This window comes from Lissotriton vulgaris, chromosome 4_1, assembly GCF_964263255.1.
Source record: "Lissotriton vulgaris chromosome 4_1, aLisVul1.2, whole genome shotgun sequence".
NCBI classification, from domain to species: Eukaryota; Metazoa; Chordata; class Amphibia; order Caudata; family Salamandridae; genus Lissotriton; species Lissotriton vulgaris.
The window spans coordinates 1,421,206,782-1,421,228,195 of record NC_141691.1 but is presented as its reverse complement, the minus strand read 5'-3'; positions in this window follow the sequence as shown (position 1 = coordinate 1,421,228,195).

The window sequence follows — 21,414 nt, the reverse complement described above, 5'->3', positions numbered from 1 at the left end:
CCAAGAAATAGACCATTGAATAAAAGGGTCAGCCCTAAATCTTGTTTTATGGTATAGAGCAGATTAACATATCTGTGTCTGGGTTATCTGATTTTGGCAGCAGCAAGAGTGTTTGCTAATAAATAATTTTCTCAGGAATAAATGGGTACTATATTGCACACTAAAATTGTTTCATTGTTGGCCTAAACATTTGAAAATAAAAACATTTTTAACATCAAATCCAAATATATACAGCAAAAAGTTATTTTGAAAAGATTCAAATACTGGTGACTCAAACAGCATATATGGTCCACTCAATACTGCCAATGGCACTCTCAAAATTCGAATTCTGCAACAAATGTGCTCCAATTGGCCCCACATTTCTAAGGGCCTAATGACGAGTTTAGTGGTCCATTGGACTGTCAAACTCGCGGTAGAGGTACATAGGCAGTTGGGACCGCAGCACCAGCGGGCAACCGCTGTGTTCAGAGTTCGGCGGTCGGAACGGTTTGGGAATGCCGCAACCGCCAGGGATCCGTGGTCCCTGGTGGTGGTGCGGTGGTCTGGGGAACTAATATGCATGGCGGTGCTGCTGCATCACTACCAAGAATATTACAAGTTTCCCCACTGCCAGCATTTTCATGGAGGTGAGCCCGCCATAAAAAGGCTGGTGGTGGGGATACAAAGGGGGCTCTACATGTCCCTCTATTGTCCCTGTGCATTGGGGTGTATACAGGGGAAACACATGTTGTGCCCCCTATGTGCTTGTACCCCTATTCCTGCACAGCATGAACTGCTCAGCCCATGCCATGCAGGAATGTGAATTATTGGTCCGAGTCGGTGCCGTTCTAAGGCTCCCCTATGGGCATTTAAACTGCAACACTGAGGGACCACCACGCCACTTGCCCTCCAGACAGCTAATTAACTCAGAATTTGGTGGGCGGGTGGCAGTTAGGACTGGTGGTGTGGGAGCAGGCGGTGGCGTGCCACACCAAATCAGGCCCCAAATGTCTTTTAACTAAATTGCTGATAAATAGCATCAGCTCACGAATCGATACCTGTACGTTAAAATGAAATTATATAATTGTTCCCGAATTTACATTTTTAGAATGTTATCGTTTAGCACAGAATTCACCTTATCTGTCATCATTCTATCTAACTTCACAATGAAACATGATTCTGAACTCATTTAGATATTTAAGAAAACATTATAATCAAATCAGAGTACATGATGGACTTGGGTATGCTTTATAAGATGTGCGGGCAACCGCATATACAAGAGCTAATATAACAGCAAATCCTCCTACTTATTATGGTCAAAGTTGGATCTGTAACTAGAAAAAAACCACACCTCCCTGAACATCATTCTTACATAATACATAAGCTTTGTATCGCGGGCTACTTTCTCTTGCTTGCCACCATTCCCCGGGACACATAGGCCACGCCCACTACCGTCAGGCCATGCCCCCGATCAAGGTATTTAAGGCGCGCGGATTAAGAGCGCGAACAGAAGACCTTGGACCTCCTGAGGCAGAAGCCGGGAGAGACGCTTGCCGATTTTTAAAACTTTGAGTGTATTCTTGTTGTGCTTTTAAAAACAAACTCACCTTTCACTCTCCCCTGGGCACCCCCGCGTAGCGGATTCTAGCGCTGCCGCGGGCTACTTTCTCTTGCTTGCCGCCATTCCCCGGGACACATAGGCCACGCCCACTACCGTCAGGCCACACCCCCCCTGCATACTATATAGCATGTGCATCTTCTGGACGCGCAGCAGACAAGCGCAGCGGGCGCGCCTAAGGCAAGCCCGTCTGCACCCGTCTGCGCCTGGACCGGGCCGAGGGCCATGCCCCTTACATCTCAGCCACAAAAGACCAGGCAATATAGCGTGGAAGCTCTCCTCAGCATAAGGCCTTTAGGAACTGATTGTGGCTTGAACTGTTATCATGCTACAGAGCTCCCAGAGATCTGTCCAAAATGTAAACTATCTCTTAAACCCAAGCAGGTCCAAGATGCGAAACAGGAGTACTGTATATTTTTGTTAAACTGCAGATCCCTGCCTAAACATAGGGTGGAAATTGCCCTTTTGTTAGAGGAATGCATGCCAGATGCAGTGTTTCTTACTGAAACGTGGCTCGCGTTGGACTCCGACCCTGTCTTAGTGACAGCCCTCCCTCCAGGTTTCCAAATTATCCAGCAGGATTGTCCTGAGGGGAGAGGAGTAAGCATGGGCGAATTTTGCGAATCTCGCGTTCGCGAATTTTGCGGATTTGCGAACTCGCAATCCGCAAAATCCGCGAATTCTCGCGAATTTGCGGATTTTTTTTTTTTGTGTTTGCGCGGGTTTCTGCGAGTTCGCGAGGGTTTTGTACAATGTCGCAAATTGCGAACTTACCTGTCGGGTCGCAAGTTTCGCGAACTTGTTGTTTCTACGTGTCCAGCCTGTTTGGGACACTCTTCTTCATCACTGCCACTCTCTGTCACCACTGCCACTCTCTGACTACTCATGCCGCCCTCTGGCCCACCCATGCCACCCTCTGTTTCATCACAGCACCCTCTGGTTGTCCAGTCAGTGTACATTATTGTGGCAACGCAAGCACACCTTCCCTGCCTCAAGTGACCTGAATTAATTTGGGGCTGATTAATGTGTCACAGAATATTTTTTTAGCTGGCACCTGCTTCCTTAGTGCTTCCTGATTAGTGATCTTTTGCACTTGCTAAGTGCTTTCATTGTTGCAAAATTAGTTACAACACCTGCCCTGCCCCAACTGACAATAATGAATTAGGGGCTGATTAATGGATTTGAACCTCCAGCCTGGCTCCTGCTTGTCTCCCTTAGCTGTAATTCAGGACCTTTGTGGCATATGTGTAACTATTCTGAGGTTCAGAGCAGGGTCACATAATAGTTGCAACTGGCAACTGAACTCTGGAGGGGCCCCTCAGGAAGCACTACAGGAAATGGCTACTAATGATGAGCCTGAACTTTTGAACCTGGTAAGTAGTTTCAGTTTTGCTAAGATCGTATTTCTGCAATTTTGCACTTATTCGCGGGGCGCGAAGTTGTACTGGGAAGCCGCGAACTCACGCGAACAGTGCGAGCAGTGCGAGCAAAATCCGCTGCTCGCGGATTTGCGGATTTTGCGGGAGATTCGCGAATCTCGCGGATTGCGAATTTACCGAAAATCCTCAAAATCCGCGAGCGAAACGGATTTTCCGCCCATGCTTAGAGAGGAGGAGGCCTAGCCATTATATATAAACAGCAATACCACTGTCGAGTAACCTCTGAAGCAATTCCAGGCTGTGAGAGCCTAGCATTTATTCTGGAACTCTCCCCTAACAACTGCTTTTCAGGAACAGTAATATATCGCCCCCCGGGCCCCCCCCAAACAGTTTCACAATCTCCTTCCTTCGATTGTGGCTGAACGCGTTAGCACTGCCTCTAATTATACTTTGCTAGGGGATCTCAATTTCCATTTGGATACTGACCTGGACCATACAGCTACGACACTTGCAGACGACCTAGCTGCACTACAATTAGTGCAACGAGTGAAGGCTCTGACTCACGCTAAGGGCCACTTACTGGACCCCGTGTTCAGTAACTGTGCAGAGCTTGTGGTTGGGTTACCAATCTCCCTCCCGTGGACTGATCATCTACTGGTGCCTTTCACCTGGACCACATTTAAGCCACCCCCGTGAGACCCACGGTAAGACATGCCAGATCCTGGGCGTGGCTACCAGTCGATGATTGGGCAAGTAGACTCGCGATTGACCAACCCTCCTACAATGAGGACCCATGTTTGGCCAACCAGGATTACGAAGACTGGATCAAACAATCCCTTGAAGCCACTCTCCCCCTGAGTAAAATAACAATGAAACGGTCCCATAAAACTGCCCCCTGGTACTCAGAGGCTCTCAGGGAAAAGAAACGCCAATGCAGGAAAATAGAAAGACGATGGCGTCTAGATTACTCTTTGGAGGAAAAAACCTGATACCGAGAGGCAATTAAAATCTACAAAGCCGAGGTCAAATCTGCCCAATCTGTATACTTCTCTGATAAAATCATACTAGCTAAATCAAAACCTAAGGAAATTTTTCAAATACTGAAAAAACTCACAAAACTTCCATCTTCTAGCTTGCACGAGAAAAAAACAACAGCCCACTGTAACGATTTGGCAGAATTTTTCCACCAAAAAGTATATAAAATATGTTCATCCTTTCCCTCTACAGCTACTGTCCCCATAGCTCAGGATCAAACAAATCTGGGAGACACTTTATCAGAACCCCTACTAACACTGGGCCACTTCCCCCCTCTAGACCTTGAATCCTTGGAGTCCATTGCCTGCAAGGTAAAATCTGGGTCTCCATGCGACCCAGCACCTCCAGAAATCATGATGTTAGCATCCCAGGTCACTTTACCAACCATTATGGACCTCCTGAACGCCTCCTTCACCTCTGGCACTGTCCTTCCCGCTTGGAAGCGGGCCATGGTCTGAGCTCTGCTAAAAAAAAACAATCTGGATCCCTCTGACTTTAGCAACTACCGGCCGATTTCTCTGCTCCCCTGGGTGAGCAAAATCCTTGAGAGGTACATCAATCTCCAGCTGGTGAATTTTCTTGAAAACAACCAGCTGTTAGATGCCACCCAGACGGGTTTTAGACCCAGACACGGAACAGAGACTGCCCTTCTAGCAGTCACTGAGGAAACCAGAAAAATCCTAGATCAGGGGGGGTCAGTAGCAGTGATCCTCCTTGACCTAAGCGCGGCATTCGATACGGTCAACCATGACACCCTGCTGAGCCGCCTCTCGAGTGTCGGAATAGTGGATGGAGCTTGGCTATGGCTCAAATCCTTCTTGAGTGACAGATCATTCCAAGTTTTTGATGGAGAGACAGTGTCCATGAGTAGGCCGTTGAGGTGTGCAGTCCCACAAGGCTCCTCTTTAAGCCCTGTGCTTTTCAACATCTATATGAGACCACTGGCTGAGGTTGTTCGTCCATTTGGAGTTAAGATCATTTCTTACGCGGACAACACCCAGCTGGTGGTCTCCTTGGCGCAGGAGGCTGACCTGCCGTCGTCAGGTGGGCTAATAAAGTGCTTAGAGGAGGTAAAGGGCTGGATGACCTCCTCATCCCTTAAGCTCAATGGGACAAAACGGAGCTGATGCTCCTGGGCCCCTCAAACCCCACCTTTTTAAACTCCTTGTGACCTCCTTGTCTAGGTACCCCCCCCCCCCCAGTACCCAAGGACAATATTAAGAGCCTTGCGGTGTGGCTGGACAAGACCCTCTCATTTAACATCCCGGCTACAAAACTCTCGGCTACCTGCTTCGGACTTCTTAGGATGCTAAAGAAAGTCCTCCCTCTTTTACCTATGGAGTCAAAGCAGGTGGCCGTCCAAGGTCTGATACAGTCCCGCTTAGGCTTCAACAATGTCCTCTACCTTGGCACCCCGGAGTACACCTTGCGTAGACTACAGATAGTGCAGAACTGTGCGGCCCGCACACTGTTACAGCTCCCACGCAGACAATCAGCCAAACCTGGTCTGATCTGCCTTCACTGACTGCCAGTGCGACAGAGAATCATCTTCAAGGCCATGTGTATTGCCCATCAGGCCTTTTGGGACACAGGTCCAATGATTAACCGCGACCTAGTAAAACAGTACCAACCCAGCAGAAACCTTCGATCTAGCCAGGCCTTTATGGCTATAGCTCCAAGAATAAAAAAGGCAAGGGCGGGCGGCAGGACGTTCACCTGTAATGCCGCCAAGATCTGGAACTCACTTCCTCTTCATCTTAGATCCAACCCTAACCTCTACTCATTTCGAAAACAGCTGAAGACTTTTCTGTTTAACCCCCCTCAGTAATCTCAGCAAGTTTCCTCTGGCAAGCTATTTCTATTCTGGTCTCTAGCGCTTGGACGCCTCTGGGCAGCAACCGCGCTCTATAAATCTACTTTTCATTTCATTTAATTTCATCTAGAGAGCTTACATCTGCCCAACCTCCCAAGATACCCCTCACTCCGTTCCCCTCTCCTCCTTTATCTATTTGCTTCCTTTCCTAAAGGCCAATTCTATAAATCCCTTCACTCTTTCTTTCCACCCCATTCTATCTGGTTGTACTCATTAATGTCTTAACTATAAACTATGGTTGTCTTCACCTAACAAAGATTTGACCTTGAAGTGTGTTAACCGATAATGCCCAGGTCTTTTTTTATATCTATATTGTTATGATTAACCTCTCCAATAAAAACTTGTTGAAAAAAAAATCTGAGTTCTGCCCTTTGGTTTGGTCAAACAAATTGTCTCTGATACATTTTCACACAAAGTTGCTGAGTGCCCCAAAATATAAGCAAACAAATTTGCGTGGAGAGCACTTTCGTTTTGCCAAAGGAAATACCTTTAATACCTCAGCTGCAATTAAGGTCGAACTTTCCATAACTAACTGCATACCAAATACAGTTTGGGTCAGGATCCTTTCAGACTACATCATCAATTGATGCTTCCTTTCCTTTACTTAACAAACATTGGCAAAGTCAATAGCTAGCGACTATGCCAGAGATATTGGCTTTGCCAAGGTCATTTAGCTATGTTGTGCAGCAGCGTAGTTGCTGCTCAGAATGGCTAATAGTTATTGGCTTGGCGTAGAGTGGTGGAAAGGAATGTGGAGTGGGGTAGAGTGGTGTGTAGTAGAGTGGCATGGGGTTGGCATAGTGTGGAGTGGCATAGAGTATTTGGTAGATTTTAGAGGCGTATGGTGGATTAGAGTGGAGTGGAGTAGCAGAGTCTGGAGTAGCATAAACTGAAGTGGCATAAAGAGGAGTGGCATAGAGTAAGTGGCAGAGATCACAGCAGTGTTAAGTGTAGTTGCATAGAATGGAGTGGAGTGGAGTGGTGTAGAGTGGCGTAGAGTAGAGTTGCATAGAGTGGCATAGCAGGGTGTAAAGTATTGTGACACAGAGTTGAGTGCAGTGGAGCAGACTTGAGTGGAGTGGCGTGAAGTGGAGTGGCATAGAGAGGAGTGGCATAGAGTGAAGTGGTGTAGAGTAGAGTGGCATATAGTTGAGTGGTATAGAGTAATGTTGCATAGAGTGGAGTGGCGAGAGTGACGTAGAGAAGAGTGGTGTAGAGTAGTGTAGAGTGGCATAGAGTAGAGTAGAATAGAGTGGCGTAGACTGAAGTACAGTAGAGTGTAGTGGTGTAGAGAAGAGTTGCATAGAGTGGTGTGACAAAGAGTGGCATGGAGTGGAGTGGTGTACAGAGGCATGGAGTCACCTAGAGTATAGTGATGTAGAGTATGCATTGCCGCATTTCTCGAGTTGGTTGGATTCCGTAGTCACAGGGGCATATTAACAACGGCCAGCGATACCTATCGCTGACCGTGCTTAGCGATAATTATATTATCGCAGGCTATCTCTGGTATTTATCGCCCTGTAGCGCGTAATAATCAACGTGTTACTCCAGGGCGATAAAAATTCCAGAGATAGCGGGGTTATCGCCCTTTTGCAAGGAACATCGCTGGTTTTCAAAAGGGCAATAGCCTTGCTGATACGACCCACAGGGTCGTATCAGCATAATCCACCCTCTATGTTAAGAATGGCTAAGTCAGGATTTTTTGTGTTTTGACCCCTCTGTTCCTCTTCATGCATCTTTTCTTTTCTTGTTTCCACTCTATTTTCACCATACATTCTTTTTACACTCGTTTACTGTGTTTCATTTGTTCTCAAACATATTCTATTTTTCTGTCCATCCTATCAGATTACTCGCTTTATTCACTCACTCTCACTTATTCTTACATCTCATCGCACTACATTCATGTCCTGTACTCGTATACACTTTGGTATATGTGATAATTCGTTGTATATGTGGTCAATAGCAGGTTTCTGTATTCGTTTTTATTTAAAGTTGTTTACATTTGGTATTGTTTGCGCACATTATTTCCCTTATGTTGTTACTTTCATAGTGATTCTTTATATTACTTGAGATTCTAGCCTTACTTAAGTGTTGTTTTCTTTTTGTTACGTTTGTTTGCCTCATTACTCTTCTGTTGAGCCACTCCTGTTTCATTGTGATTCGTTGGATCACCAGTATATATCTGCAACTCTAGTCTGTCTTTAGCGTTGTTATCTTTCTGCCACTTTTTTTGCCTTTCTGGTTGGAAGGGGGGCTTGGGGGAGGGCAGTCGACCCCTGGGAGGTCTCCTCCCCCGGGCTGTTTGGGAGGTCTGGGTGGGGTCGCTCCTTCGAGCAGTTTCCATTTGGGCTTCTTTTTGGCTATTTTTGGTTGTTTTTGGAGCCCAGCATATAAATGGGCGGGGCTCTTTCTCCCGGGCACCATTTTGGGCTTAGGTGACCTGGTGGCCGGTTGTTTACTCAGCTAGTTTTTGTCAGTGTTATTCGTTAGGTCTTTTTAGTCTCTGCTTTTTGTAGTGATTATCTTTCCGGGTTAGTGATGGCTGGTGAAGATTATCGAGTGCTTGAGGCGATTCGTCTGCTTAGCGAAGCGGGACGTTTGGATCTGGTTATCGGCGAGCGAGAGCAGGCCGAGCCCCCTCGTCCCCAGCGGGAGGCATCGGCAAGGGTGTCGGCTGCGGTGGCGGCATGTTTTTCCCCTAAACGTCGGCGGCAGGAGGCGGTAAGTGAAAGGGGCTGCTCCAGAACTAGGAGAGCGGGCGCGAGGTCACGCCGTGGGAGCGGCTCAGGGTCCTCTGACCCGGCGAGTGGTATGGGCCTTTCTGTGGGTGGATCGGGGTTGGTGGGTGATTTTCAAACGGTGCTGGGTGAGGTATCAACGGTAGCTCTACGTGACAGGGCAGCCTCTGCTTCTGTTTTGCGTGGTCGTCGTGCCTCTAGACAGCGTGGCTGCACGCGCCGCTCTGCCTCAGCCTCTGCGGTGGAGGTTACTGACGTCACTAGCGGGGGAGGGGCAGAGGCCATTTTGGAGCGCGAGGCAGTGGCGTCGCGACCGTTTCAGGGCGGTCAAGTGCATACTGTGTCTGAAGTGTTCGCTCCTCAGAGTGGTTTCGGGCAGGCTGAATTTTCAGCACCTGTGGCAGTTACAAATGACATTGTGTGTACTCCTTCTCTCCCGCAACACATTTCTTTGCCTGCTGGTTCTACAATTCCTGATTTGTCTGGTTATGGTGGGAGTGGTACTGCGGATATGGGTCAAGTTAGCCCATTATTGTTTTCTCCTACTGTTTCTATTAGGGGTGAAGTAGTTTCTGTTTGCAGTGGTTCTTTGGGTGAGGGTGAGTGGGCGCAGATGGGGGGTGTGGAGGGTGCTGGGCGTGGGGAAGGGTCTTTTCCTGCGGGGGATTCCTTTGGTGTGGGTCACTCTGTAGCTAGGTTTCGGTCCTTGGGAGGTTCAGATGGTTTACCTTCTTGGGGGGAGGGGCGTGGGGACGCCGCTTTTCGGCAAGGGTGTGGGAGCATTGGTCTTTTGCCTGCTGTGTCTGGTGAGCTACAGTTTCCAGGTTTGCACGTGGGTAAGAGGGATAGGGTCTTGGGTGCCTTGGGGGAGCCAGGGATTCAGGGTCCCCCAGTTCAGGGCCCTGCTTCGGAGTTTATTCAGGCTCTGTTAGATGTTAGTTCTGTTGAAGAGGTATGTGCTCCTTCCCCTTCTCCCCCTAGGCTGAGCGCTGCTTTAAAAAAGAAAGGTGCGGCTGGTTCTGTGGTTTTGCGGGAGAGTGGTCAGGGTTTCGGTAGAGCGGTAGGTGATTTGTCTTCGGTTCCTGGTGTTTTATGTAGTAAGGGACCCGGCACATCAGTCCGGCCTTTTTCTTCGCAGGTTGGTGTTCGCCCGGGAGCAGCTGACTTGGCAGGGCGGCAGGCAGCCCAGTCACGCCAAGGTGAAGTGCGGGTGGAGCCTTGCGCGGCACGTCCCATACCATCGAGGGATCCCGTCGTGGCCAACGCAAGCAGGTTCAGCGCGACCTCGATGGCCCCAACGAGGGAAGTCAACATAGGCGGATTAAGCATGTCAAGCGCGACCTTACTAGCCTCATCGAGGGATTCCAGCGCTGTGCATGAGAGCAGGTCATGCACGACTTCTCTTGTGCCTCAAGGTTTTCGAGATTCTACTTTGTTTTTACCGGTTGATCAGGTGGTTGTAAGTGGTATTAGCGGAGGAGGGTACCGGCGCGTACAGTCGGCCTCCCCGCCAAGGTCAAGTTTGAGGGCTGGTAAGGCCCGTGGTCATTCTCAAACGGTTACAAATGTGCACAGTACTGTGGTTTTGCCTGCTCCTCCCCAGTTAGAGGAGTCGTTAATTATGGACTATGACGAAGAGAGCCCTGAGGAGGGCGAAGTGCGGGAAGTTGTGGCTGGGGGGGGCATTCTAATGTCTCTCATAGTGTGTTACAGGCACCAGTGGTGCGGAGTCATGCAGAGTCGTCCAGGCCACGAGTGCTCGGCCCCTCGGTGAGGGCTCCTCGGAGGGCGGATGACGGTTCACGTACAGCATGGAGGATGGAGCCAAGTCAGCCTCCTTTATTGCGCCCAGGTGAGAATGTAGTACATTCTGTGCAACCTAAAATGGCATCTATTGGGATTGGTGTGGACTTGGTCTCTGGTGAAACTGATGGTAAATTGTATAAAGGTCGTATGGTAAAAGACCAAGGTGTGGGTACAAATGAGGAGGATAAAGGAATAAGTAATAAAGTGGATAGTGGTACTTCCACAGTTGGTTTGGACACGCCAAAAAACGTTTTGCACAGTAAAGAGCTGAAAATTAAAAAGTTGCCATATATGGGTGTCACTAAGCCCTTGGGGGCTCATCTAATGCTCAGCACTAAGGAACGGATATGGAATGGTGAGTATGTGGAATTGTTGAAATTGTTGCACAGGGAAGTTCCGGCCAAGGAAGGCTCTAAGCAAGAGGAATATGAGTTGGCCAAGCGCCCTAAAGTTCCGTTGAATATTGAAAACTGGACGGCGGCCTTTTTAATCTATGCCAGCGTCTATTGTGAAAAGTTCCCTGAGCGCTGTGTTTCCTTATTTAAATATATGGATGTTATTCGGAAAGCGCAGATAACCAGAAATGATTTTGCATGGGCACAGTATGACGAAGAGTTCAGGGCGCGCATGGCTTGGGACCCAGAGGCAAAATGGGGGGAGTTGGACACTGACCTTTGGCAGCATACCATGGGTTCATCCGCTAGTGGTAGAACTATTTTTACGGCTAGTGGTTTTCCTTTAGTTTATCGCCCCTTTCAGGCGCCGCCCACCCGGGGAGGGGTGGGAGCCACTTCGACAGCGCAGTCCAGTTCAGGCACGTGTTGGGATTTCAATAAAGGGGCGTGTAATAGAGAATATTGCAGGTTCCGGCATGAATGTTCCCAATGTGGAAGAAAAAATCGCCCTTTGTCGAGATTTTGGGGTCCTAGGCCTTCTGGGGGTCCCCAGGGTTCACAGCAGGGGTCAGGATCTTATGTTGTGCCACAGCCATCTCCAGCTCCCAGGGGAGGGAAATCGTCAGCCGGTTCTGGGCCCAAAGGCTCGTACACCGGTTAATGTTTTTCATCTGGCTGCCGCTTTGCAGGACTACGAGCCTGCGGAGCTGCGGTCGTTTTTGTTATCAGGTTTTCGGAATGGTTTTCATTTGGGTTACGAGGGTCCTTGTTTGAGGCGTTGGTCTAAGAACTTGAAGTCGGCAAGTGAACATCCTGCTGTGGTACAAGAGAAGTTGGATAAAGAAGTGTGTGAGGGCAGGATGGCAGGTCCTTTTGATGATTGGCCTTTGGTGAATCTGATTGTGTCCCCTATTGGAGTGGTCCCCAAGAAGGAGCCTGGGCAGTTTCGGCTCATCCAACATTTGTCCTGGCCAGAGGGTGGGTCGGTGAATGATTTTATTGACAATGAAGCTGCCTCTGTGTCTTACTCTTCTGTTGACGTGGCTATGCAACTGGTGGTAACTGCAGGCCCTTCTGCTCTAATGGCAAAATGCGATATTAAATCAGCATTTCGGCTGCTTCCAGTCCATCCTGAGGACTGGAGTCTTCTGGGTATCCATTTCCTTGGTAAATGGTACGTGGACAAGGCACTGCCAATGGGTTGCTCTATGTCATGTGCATTGTTTGAAACCTTCAGTACGTTTCTGCAATGGTTCTTTACTCAACAAAGTGGACATACGTTGGTCACGCACTACTTGGATGACTTCTTTTTTGTGGGTGCAGCGGATTCGTTGGACTGCCAAAATGCTTTGACAACGTTTCAATCACTGATGACTCATTTGGGTGTACCACTGGCTCCTGAAAAGACCATGGGTCCTTGCGCGACCATGTCTTTTTTAGGAATTGAGCTTGACTCACAGTTAATGCAGGCTCGTCTCCCACTCGAAAAGAAACTGAAAATGCTGGAATTGGTGGGTGCAATGTTGTGTAAGGAGAAGGTTTTGGTGCGGGAGGTTCAAGTTTTGCTGGGTCACCTTAATATTGCATGTAGGGTGGTTAGGGCGGGCAGGACTTTCTGTAGGAGGTTGGGAAGAGCTCTCTCTGGTCATTACTTGCCACATCATCGAGTGCGCCTGTCGGCGGGGGTTAAGGAAGATTTGCGCATGTGGGTCACTTTCTTACATTCTTTCAATGGTGTACCTTTATGTCGGGAGGTGGACTGGTTGTGGGATGTGCAAATCTTTTCTGACGCAGCTGGCAGTGAGGGTTTTGGCTTGTACTGGCAGGGGAAATGGTGTGCGCAACAATGGCCGGAGACTTGGAAGAATGGAGGCAGGAGCATTGCTTTCTTGGAACTGTTCCCAGTTGTAGTGGCTGTTACTTTGTGGGGTCGGGATTTGGCCCACAAAAAGGTGCTTTTTTGAATTGATAATATGGCTGTGGTGCAAGTGATCAATAAACAGTCTGCTAAGGACCCACAGATCCTTAAACTCCTTAGAGTATTTGTGCTGGGTTGTCTTAAATTTGACATTTGCTTTCGGGCCCTGCACGTTCCTGGAGTGGACAATGACATTGCGGATGCTTTGTCTCGTTCACAGTGGGAGAGATTCCGTGGGCTTGCTTTGGAGGCAGACGAGAAGCCGACTCCCATGCCAGAGCATCTGTGGATGGTAGGCAACACAGGGTTGTTCAATTGGTTCTAGGTTCCGAGGCTCCTTCTACTAAGTTGGCGTATGAGTTGGCCTGGAATGAGTTTTTGGCATCGGGAGCCTGTAAGAGAGAGATTTCTTGGCAGAGGTCTGAAGATGTAATTCAGTTCATTTTGCGGTTAATGGACAAGGGTTTGACCAGAGTTACCATTGCTGGTAAATTGGCAGGTGTTTCTTTCATGGGAAAGTTGTTATGGGGCTATGCTCCGTCGGCTGGGGAGTTGGGTAGGAGAATGTTGGAAGGGTGGTCCCGGGAGCGGGGCTGTGTTCGGGCCCTTCGGTCCCCCTTATCCTGGCAGAAACTGTTCAATGTTATTGCTGTGTTGCCTGTTGTGTGTACAGATCGGGTGGAAGCTTGTCATTGATGGTGTGGATGTTTTTTGGTGCGTTTCGGGTGTCTGAGCTGCTGGGAAATAAAGTTTCGAGAGGTCTTTTGTGGGAGGAGGTTCAGTTGTCGGTTCGGGGAGTCCATATTTGGCTCTCTCATTCTAAGACGGATCAAAGGAGTTCGGGCAAGGGTGTTTGGTTGGAGGCGGTTTCCCCTCCGGAGACGTGCCCTTTACGGTGGGCTCATTGCTGGAGGGAGCTGTCGGGTGGGGTTTTGGAACATCAGGTTTTTCGTCATATGAATGGTTCCCTGGTTTCCAATTATCAATTGCGCATGGTACTGCGAAAAGCGCTGCGTCATCTTGGCATAGACGATACTCTGTACGGTACGCACTCTTTTAGGATTGGGGCGGCCACCGAGGCATTTAACAGGGGTTGGTCGAGGGAAGACATCATGGGCTTGGGGCGCTGGACTTCAAACTGCTTTCAGCGTTATGTCAGAAGCGAATCTAGTGGAGCGCTTAGGTCTTCTTCTGTTTTGCCTGTCTGATACTGTTTTCTTTTTCAGGTTCCGTGGCTGGTCCTCGCGCTGAATTCTTAACTGTGTGGATCGTGGGCCATTCGTTCATAAAACGGGCGCAAATTCAAGCTCGCCTGAGTTATTTTGGAGCAATGTTAGGATTCAATGATCGTTTATTTAATATTGTTTGGAAGGGTAAAGGGGGTATGTTGTGGAAAGACTTGATCTCAGCCCTTAATTCCTGGTTGGTAGGGGGGGTTTGTCCTGATGTATTAGTGCTTCATTTGGGTGAGAATGATTTGGGTTTGGTGAAGGGCGTGGTTCTCCTTCGTGCGATGAAGAAAGATCTTTCTTTGCTACACCAGCAATGGCCGGGATGTCATGTTTTGTGGACCGAGTTGGTTCCCAGGAGGGTCTGGAGGAATGCTGTGAAGCCGAAGGCGATTGATAAATCCCGTAGGAAACTTAATCTGGAAGTTTCTAGGTTTTGTAGAGACCTGGGTTTCGGGCGTATTGTGCACAGTGATATTAAGTACGATGCGGTGGAATTCTTTAAAGGCGATGGAGTTCATTTGTCCAGGATGGGGATGGATTTGTACCTCCTTGAGTTGCGCTAGGTTTTGTCTCGTTGTTTGACGATTCAGAATTTTTTAGGTGAATAAGTGTATTGGTTGATGTTTCTGCTGCTTCTTTTCCTTTCCCTCCCCCCCTTGTGTGTTCCCCCGGTTTTGTGGTTTCTTGTTGGGGGGCAGAAAGGTGGGGGTCTTTCCCCTTCGGTCTTTCCCCCCACTGCTTTCTGGGTGGCGGATTATTTTGGATTGTCAGTTGTTGGGCCAGGATTGGACCCGTTAGTTGTGAAGTTGGATTTTGTTGGGGGAACTTTGTACAGGTTGAGGTGGTGTTCGGAGATATGGGTTGGGGGATCTGGATCGGTTTGGTTTGTAATTGGGGTTTGTAGTTAGGGTTTGGGTAATGTTGATGTTATAATGTTGTTGGGGTTTTTGGTATGGTTTATTATGTGATTGGGTATGTACTGGTGGAGCGGGTTTGATGGAGGGTGAGGGGTGGGGGCGGGGTTTGGGAATTTGAAAATATACAAACAAAATTGGTAAAAGGTAAGTACACCCTACACAATCCCAAACACCGTAGGCATATAACAAGCAGGGAACTATGAACTCACTAGCATAACTATACTAGGTAAAACAACCTCCTAGGTATGAAAACACATTTAAAGGTATAGGCAAATAGGGAATGCATATTTGCATAAAATCACATTAGGCAAGTAATCATATTTGCGCCAAAAATCACATAACTGACCCCGGGCCAACTTGGCCTCTCAGGGGCTCACAGGCCCAATGTCCAGAATATCTGGGCTGGCTGCTCAGGCAGCCAAAGGGGATTTGCAAGGGCCTAAACGAAGCAGCTGCCCACTAAGTGCTTGGCTGCTGGGGAAAGGAATGTGGCCTGGGCTCTCAGTAGCCCTGTGAATAAATTGCGCCACATTGGATCCCTCTGGCTCTGGATGCTCCCAAATGCCCCCAAATCACATTGGAGCCACGGGGCTCGGGATGGCCAAGAAAATGCTGCCAAAACACAGGGGAGCGGCCCGCTGCCAACCGGGGCCGCTCTATGCCAATAGAAAACTGCCCCCGTACTGGTGGAGCCTCTCAGGCTCTAAACAAATGCCCCCGTCGTTGGTGTCCCGCTCTGGGGACTCTGACTGTTAGACCTGGCACCTTGGCGTGAGTCTCCCTTCCACTTTTTGCTGATGTGCCTCCGATGTTTTGCTGGTTTTCCGATACTCAGGGCACTGCGCCACGGCTGATCCGTGCCGCAGTGCAAGTGCTCCCTACTGTAAATTGTACATGTGATTGGTATCCATGATTGGTTCTTTGGATTTACTGTTAGTCCCTAGTAAAGCGCACGAAAGAGTGCCGGGGCTTGTAGATGCCAATACTGCTGGTGGGCCTGCAGCGCTGGTTGCGCCACCCACCGAAGCAGCCGTAAAGATGTGTCTGGGAACTGCGACCGCAGAACCTGCGTGCGGTCTCATACTGTCACGCTTGCTGGGCAAGTGTCCCCACTTGCCAGCACCGACCCTTCCCTTGACTACATATTAGTCACCCCTATGGTAGGCCTGCGGGCAGGGTGCGTTGTAGGTGCAAGGTAGGACAAGCCCTGATGTGCGGGGCCTGTCCTAGTAGTGACTTACAACGAAGACCGTATTTCACTATTGAAGGCTACCTGCTCCATTAGGCCAGACTGAGCTGCGAGGATTGTTACACCCTATAATCCCCGCAGGCTCAAGGAGCATGGTAGCGAGTCCTGTTTAGTATGCCTGAACTCAGGATGATAAGATATTTCTTGTAGTCAAGTTTATTTTAATATCCTGGGTTTGCAAATGCTACTTTTAGAAAGTTAGCCTTTGCTTGCTTAACCATTTCAGCCGCCTCTGCTGGTATGTGTATCTGACTGTCTGGGATGTGTGAGTGACGGGGCTGGAGGGATGACAGGTGGTGAATGCGCAGATTACACCTTAGTGGGAGGTAGGAGTGCCTCTTGACTCGAACTGTCACTGTGCTCGGCCCCCACAATGCTGGCTCCACCCTCCTGGGGAGCGGCGGATGACTCTGCCGGCACCTGGCCCAGGAAGGGCGAAGCCCCCATCAACAAGGTACTCTGGCCACCCCTGTCCGGACAATGCTGGCTCCACCTCCTGTGGGGCGTCTAATGCGCCTGCCCCTCACACTGAAAGCAGAAGCCAGAGTACACCCGCCGGGGTACTCCAGAACTGAGAGTGGCTATGCAAAGGCCCCCCTGGCCTGCGAGAACAAAAGAATTGGCCTATAAAAGAAGGAGCCCTGCTCCTTGAAGATTAGATCCGGTTTGGGCCACAGAAGGACTCTGCCCTACGAGAAGGACCGTGAGAGACAAGGAAGGGTGCTGACTCTTGCCTGTGTCTGGTGCCTTGCTGCTGAAGGAGAGGAAGAAGAAAAGACTACGAAAAGACTTTTGCTCTACTTGTGCCAAACTCTGCTAAAAAGATCTCCAAGGGCTTGCAACTGAACTTGCCCCCTGACCAGCGTCCCAGGACCAGTGGACGCTACCCCCTTGGAAGAAAGCGACTGCGGGTGCTGGCCATCGCCGCAGTATCGACAGAGGAATCTCCTCTAAGGCATCAACGTCATCCCGACCACCGTGACCGGGGCCCAAAGCAACAGCGAGAGCAAAGTAAGGACCAGCCGCCGCTGGCCCGAACACCGTGACCGCAACTGCACCGGGAGCCCGAGAGCAAAGGGAAGGAGAACCCGTCCGGTCCGAGCTCACGAGGTGACTACATAGCGAGCAGTCACTCACCTGCAAAGACGGACAGTTGCCCTACGAGAATCCGCAAAGTCGGTAGCCTGCCCGACAGCCCAGCTGTGAGCTCACAGCTGCACCGACATTTGGCTGGGTACGTCCTGCACTTGGGGACCGTACTGCCACTTGTCACCGCCGCATAACCGCCGCCTCCAGGGTTGGAGCGGACGACGAGAAGAGGACCCTGCCGCCACAGAACACCGCTGCCCCGGATGACCAGTGACCTGCTCGGCTGAAGAGCCGCAACGATCAGCGACCCCGGGAAGGCAACGCGACGTGGGACAGATCCCCTGGAAGCCGCCGGCTCCACAAGAACTTTGAGTAACACCGGCCTACGGGCCTCAAGAGAACTGCATAAGAACTGTGGTAACCCGAATTAAGTAATCTGCAACCGTTTTCATAAAGTACATTGACTGTATTCACAAGCCTGCTTGAAGTCTATATAAAGATGCCTATTTTTACAGAATACAGTCTGGTCTCGTTGTGTGGTGGGTTGGTTGTAAAGGTGTAATGTTGCAAGTGTCTAACCCTATGTGCTCCAAAGATTAGCCTACGACTGCTTAAGCCACACTACCTAGAGGGTAAGCAGAGGTTGTCTGGAAGGTAACCCTCAGCCCTGACGAGGAAGAGAGAGTCCCTGCTTGTCGCTAGTGTTGCACTGCGCCAACTAGAGCCTCCCCCTTCCTACATTGGTGGCAGCGGTGGGATTTCGAATTTACACTTGCGATATCTATACCTGAGCTTCTGACCACTACACAAGGATTACGGTCCAGTTACTTAGCCACAGACTTTGCTTTTTGAATTTTGCCGAAAGAAGATTCCGAGTGCAGGAACCATGCCGGGCACAAAGAGCCTGGATGGAGCGGAGTCCACGACCTCCGAGGTGTTGGAGGTAGAGTGGGACGCCGCAAAGCTGGACAAATACTCGAAGATGGAACTGAAGTTTTTCTGTAGGAAACTCAAGGTTCCGCACGCTGGTTGCAAAAACAAACCGGAATTCTACAAGGCCCTGAAAGCCTGGGTGGAGTCCAGAAAGACCCCGGAAGAGCAAGACGTCCTCGCCGAGCAGAATACGACGGAGGAGCAGAATGCGCTTGGGGATCTGATCGATCTGGAGAGGCAAGACAGCGAGCACAGCTTGGGTAAAGGCCTGTCGCCAGAGGAGCTGGCGGACAGGAAGGAAACCCGGAATCACGAGAGAAAGTTGGCAGAAATGAAAATCCAGCTGGAGCTTGAAACCAAAAGAATGGCGCTGGAAGAGCGAAAGCACCAGATGGATTACGAAGTGAAAATGAGGGAGATAAGTCTCAAGGAGAGAGGCTTGGCTCGTCCTCCCTCTGGTGGCAGCACATCGCCAGTGCAGGTAGAGTCAAGAGTGCACATCCCGAAGGACGTAGTTAAGGAGTTCTTTAAGGGGGATGACATAGGACAGTGGTTTAGGGCATACAAGGTAGCCATGTCCTCCCACCGGGTCCCTGACAAGGATTGGGGAGCGGGGTTGTGGGGAAGGTTCCTTAGCGAAGGGAGAGATACCTTGCTAGATTTGCCCGTTGAGAATCAGAGATCCTATGCCCACATGAAAGAAGCTTTATTAAACAGGTACGGGCTTACCCCTGAAATGTATAGACAGAAGTTTAGGGGATGTACTAAGCGGCCTGGGAATACGTATGTGGAGTATGTGACTTACTTTTGCAGAGCACTGGATGGTTGGGTGAAAGGTAACAAAGTTAATGATTTTCAAGGTCTCTTTGATTTAAGTGCATGGGAGCACTTGTCTGATCACTGTTTTCCTGAGTTACGCCAACACCTGATCGATAGCAAGCTGTCCAACCCGAGGAAGCTTGCTGAGGAGGCGGACCGCTGGCTCAGCACCAGGGTCCACAAGGGTCCCGTGGGAGATTCCGCCAAGAGTGGGCAGGCTCCCCAGCAGAAGAGTGGGGGGGACAAGGGGGGAAAACAGAAAGGGTTCCAAAAAGGCCCCCAAAGTAGTTCCCAAGGGAATCCGCAGCAGGGTTCTCAGCCTCCCCTACCCCCGAAGCAGAATGGGGCCCCGACAGGTAAACCTGTTCCAAAGGGGCCCTTCAATTGTTTCAAATGTGGCGAGCCTGGGCATATATCCAGTGACCCCAAGTGTCGCCTATTTGGAAAACCCGCACCCACTGGTGCTCCGCCCCGACAAGTGACTAGCGTTCACCTGGGAGAAGAAATGATGGTCCCGGGGGGTGGAGATCCCGTTCACATGACCCTGGTCTCGTTAGGAGACAGCGAGATGATCCCTACGAACTACCTGCCCTCTAACACTAAAAAATATGGGCAGGTGGTGATCATCAATGGTAAGGAAGCCGAGGCTCTTAGAGACACAGGAGCCAGTGTGACTGCAGTGAGGCAGCACCTGGTGTCTCAGGAGCAGGTTGTACCCCATGCCTACTGTAGGGTTATCAACGCTGATAATTCTGAGAGTCAGTGTCTGATGGCTCAAGTTCCCTTCGAGTGGGGGGGGGTCTCTGGTACTCTGCAGGTCTGTGTGAGAAAAACCATGCCTGTTGACTGTTTGCTAGGGAACGACTTGGAGCACTCCCCTTGGGAAAAGGTGGAGAAAACGACTCACCTGCGGATGGTGGGTCTGCCTGACTGGGCGTGCGTGACCACCCGGTCGATGGCAGCCAGTAGGGGTGATCGAGAGGTCCTGGGGCCTGAAGGAGAGGCCCAGGAACCGGCCTTAGGGAGGAGGCGCAGGGGGCGCGGGAAACCGGCCCCTGAAGTTCCTACGGTCCAGGAGGAGGCAGACCTTGAGGGGGATGCCCTGGAGCCTACAGGGGAACAGATCGCCGAACTGGGGGACCTGCCTGAGCTGACCCATTGGCAGCAAGAAGGAGGACCCTCCAGGGAGGAATTCTGCAGGGAGCAGAAGGAATGCCCTTCTCTCATGGGTATGCGGCAGCAGGCTGCAGACCAGGCCAATGGTGTTCAGGCCAAAACACATTACGTGTACTGGGAGAACGACCTCCTGTATTCGGAGCCTAAGGCTGCTGAACCTGGGTCAGCCCGTGTGCTGGTGGTACCCCAGAAGTTCAGAGCCTTCCTACTGGGTCTGGCTCATGATGTGCCTTTAGCAGGACATTTGGGGATGGACAAGACCTATGACAGGCTTGTCACCCACTTTTACTGGCCCCAAATGCATAAGAGCTCAGACGCTTATTGCAGAACCTGTCCGACTTGCCAGGCAAGTGGGAAGACGGGAGGGAAGAACAAGGCTCCCCTCCAACCCTTCCCTGTGGTCGGTACGCCATTCCAGCGAGTGGGTATTGACATCGTTGGGCCTCTGGACCCCAAGACAGCCATGGGCAACAGGTTCATCCTGGTCTTGGTGGACCATGCCACCCGGTACCCTGAAGCCATCCCTCTGAGGACAGTGACGGCTCCCGTGGCGGGGCGTGCACTGATGGGAATTTTCTCACGAGTAGGATTCCCTCTAGAGGTGGTGAGCGACAGGGGGACCAATTTCATATCGAAATATATGAAGTCCCTTTGGCAGGAGTGTGGCGTAACGTACAAATTCAGCACACCCTACCATCCCCAAGGTAACGGGTTCGTTGAAAGATTCAACCGAACCCTCAAAGGCATGATCATGGGCCTGGAAGGTCCGATGAGGCGTAAGTGGGACGTCCTCTTGCCATGCCTGCTTTTTGCATATCGCGAGGTACCACAGAAGTCCCTAGGGTTCAGCCCCTTTGAACTGCTGTACGGCCACCCCGAGAGAGGACCACTGAGTTTGGTAAAGGAAGGCTGGGAGCAATCTCCCAGGAAACCTCCCCAGAATGTATATAGCTACATGCTGGCCTTCAGAAACCAAACCAGGCGCTTCAGACAACTTGCCGAGGCAAATCTGGAAGCGAGCCAGGAGGAAATGAAGCGGTGGTACGATCAGAATGCCACTCTGGTCGAGCTTCAGCCTGGACAGGAGGTGTATGTCTTGGCCCCAGTGGAGCCCTGTGCCCTTCAGGATAAGTGGACAGGACCATTTGAGGTTGTGGAGCGCAAGAGCCCCGTGACATACTTGGTGGACATGAAGACGCCCAGGAACCCTTTGCGGGTCCTACATGTCAACCGCCTCAAGCCCCACTTGCGAAGGTCC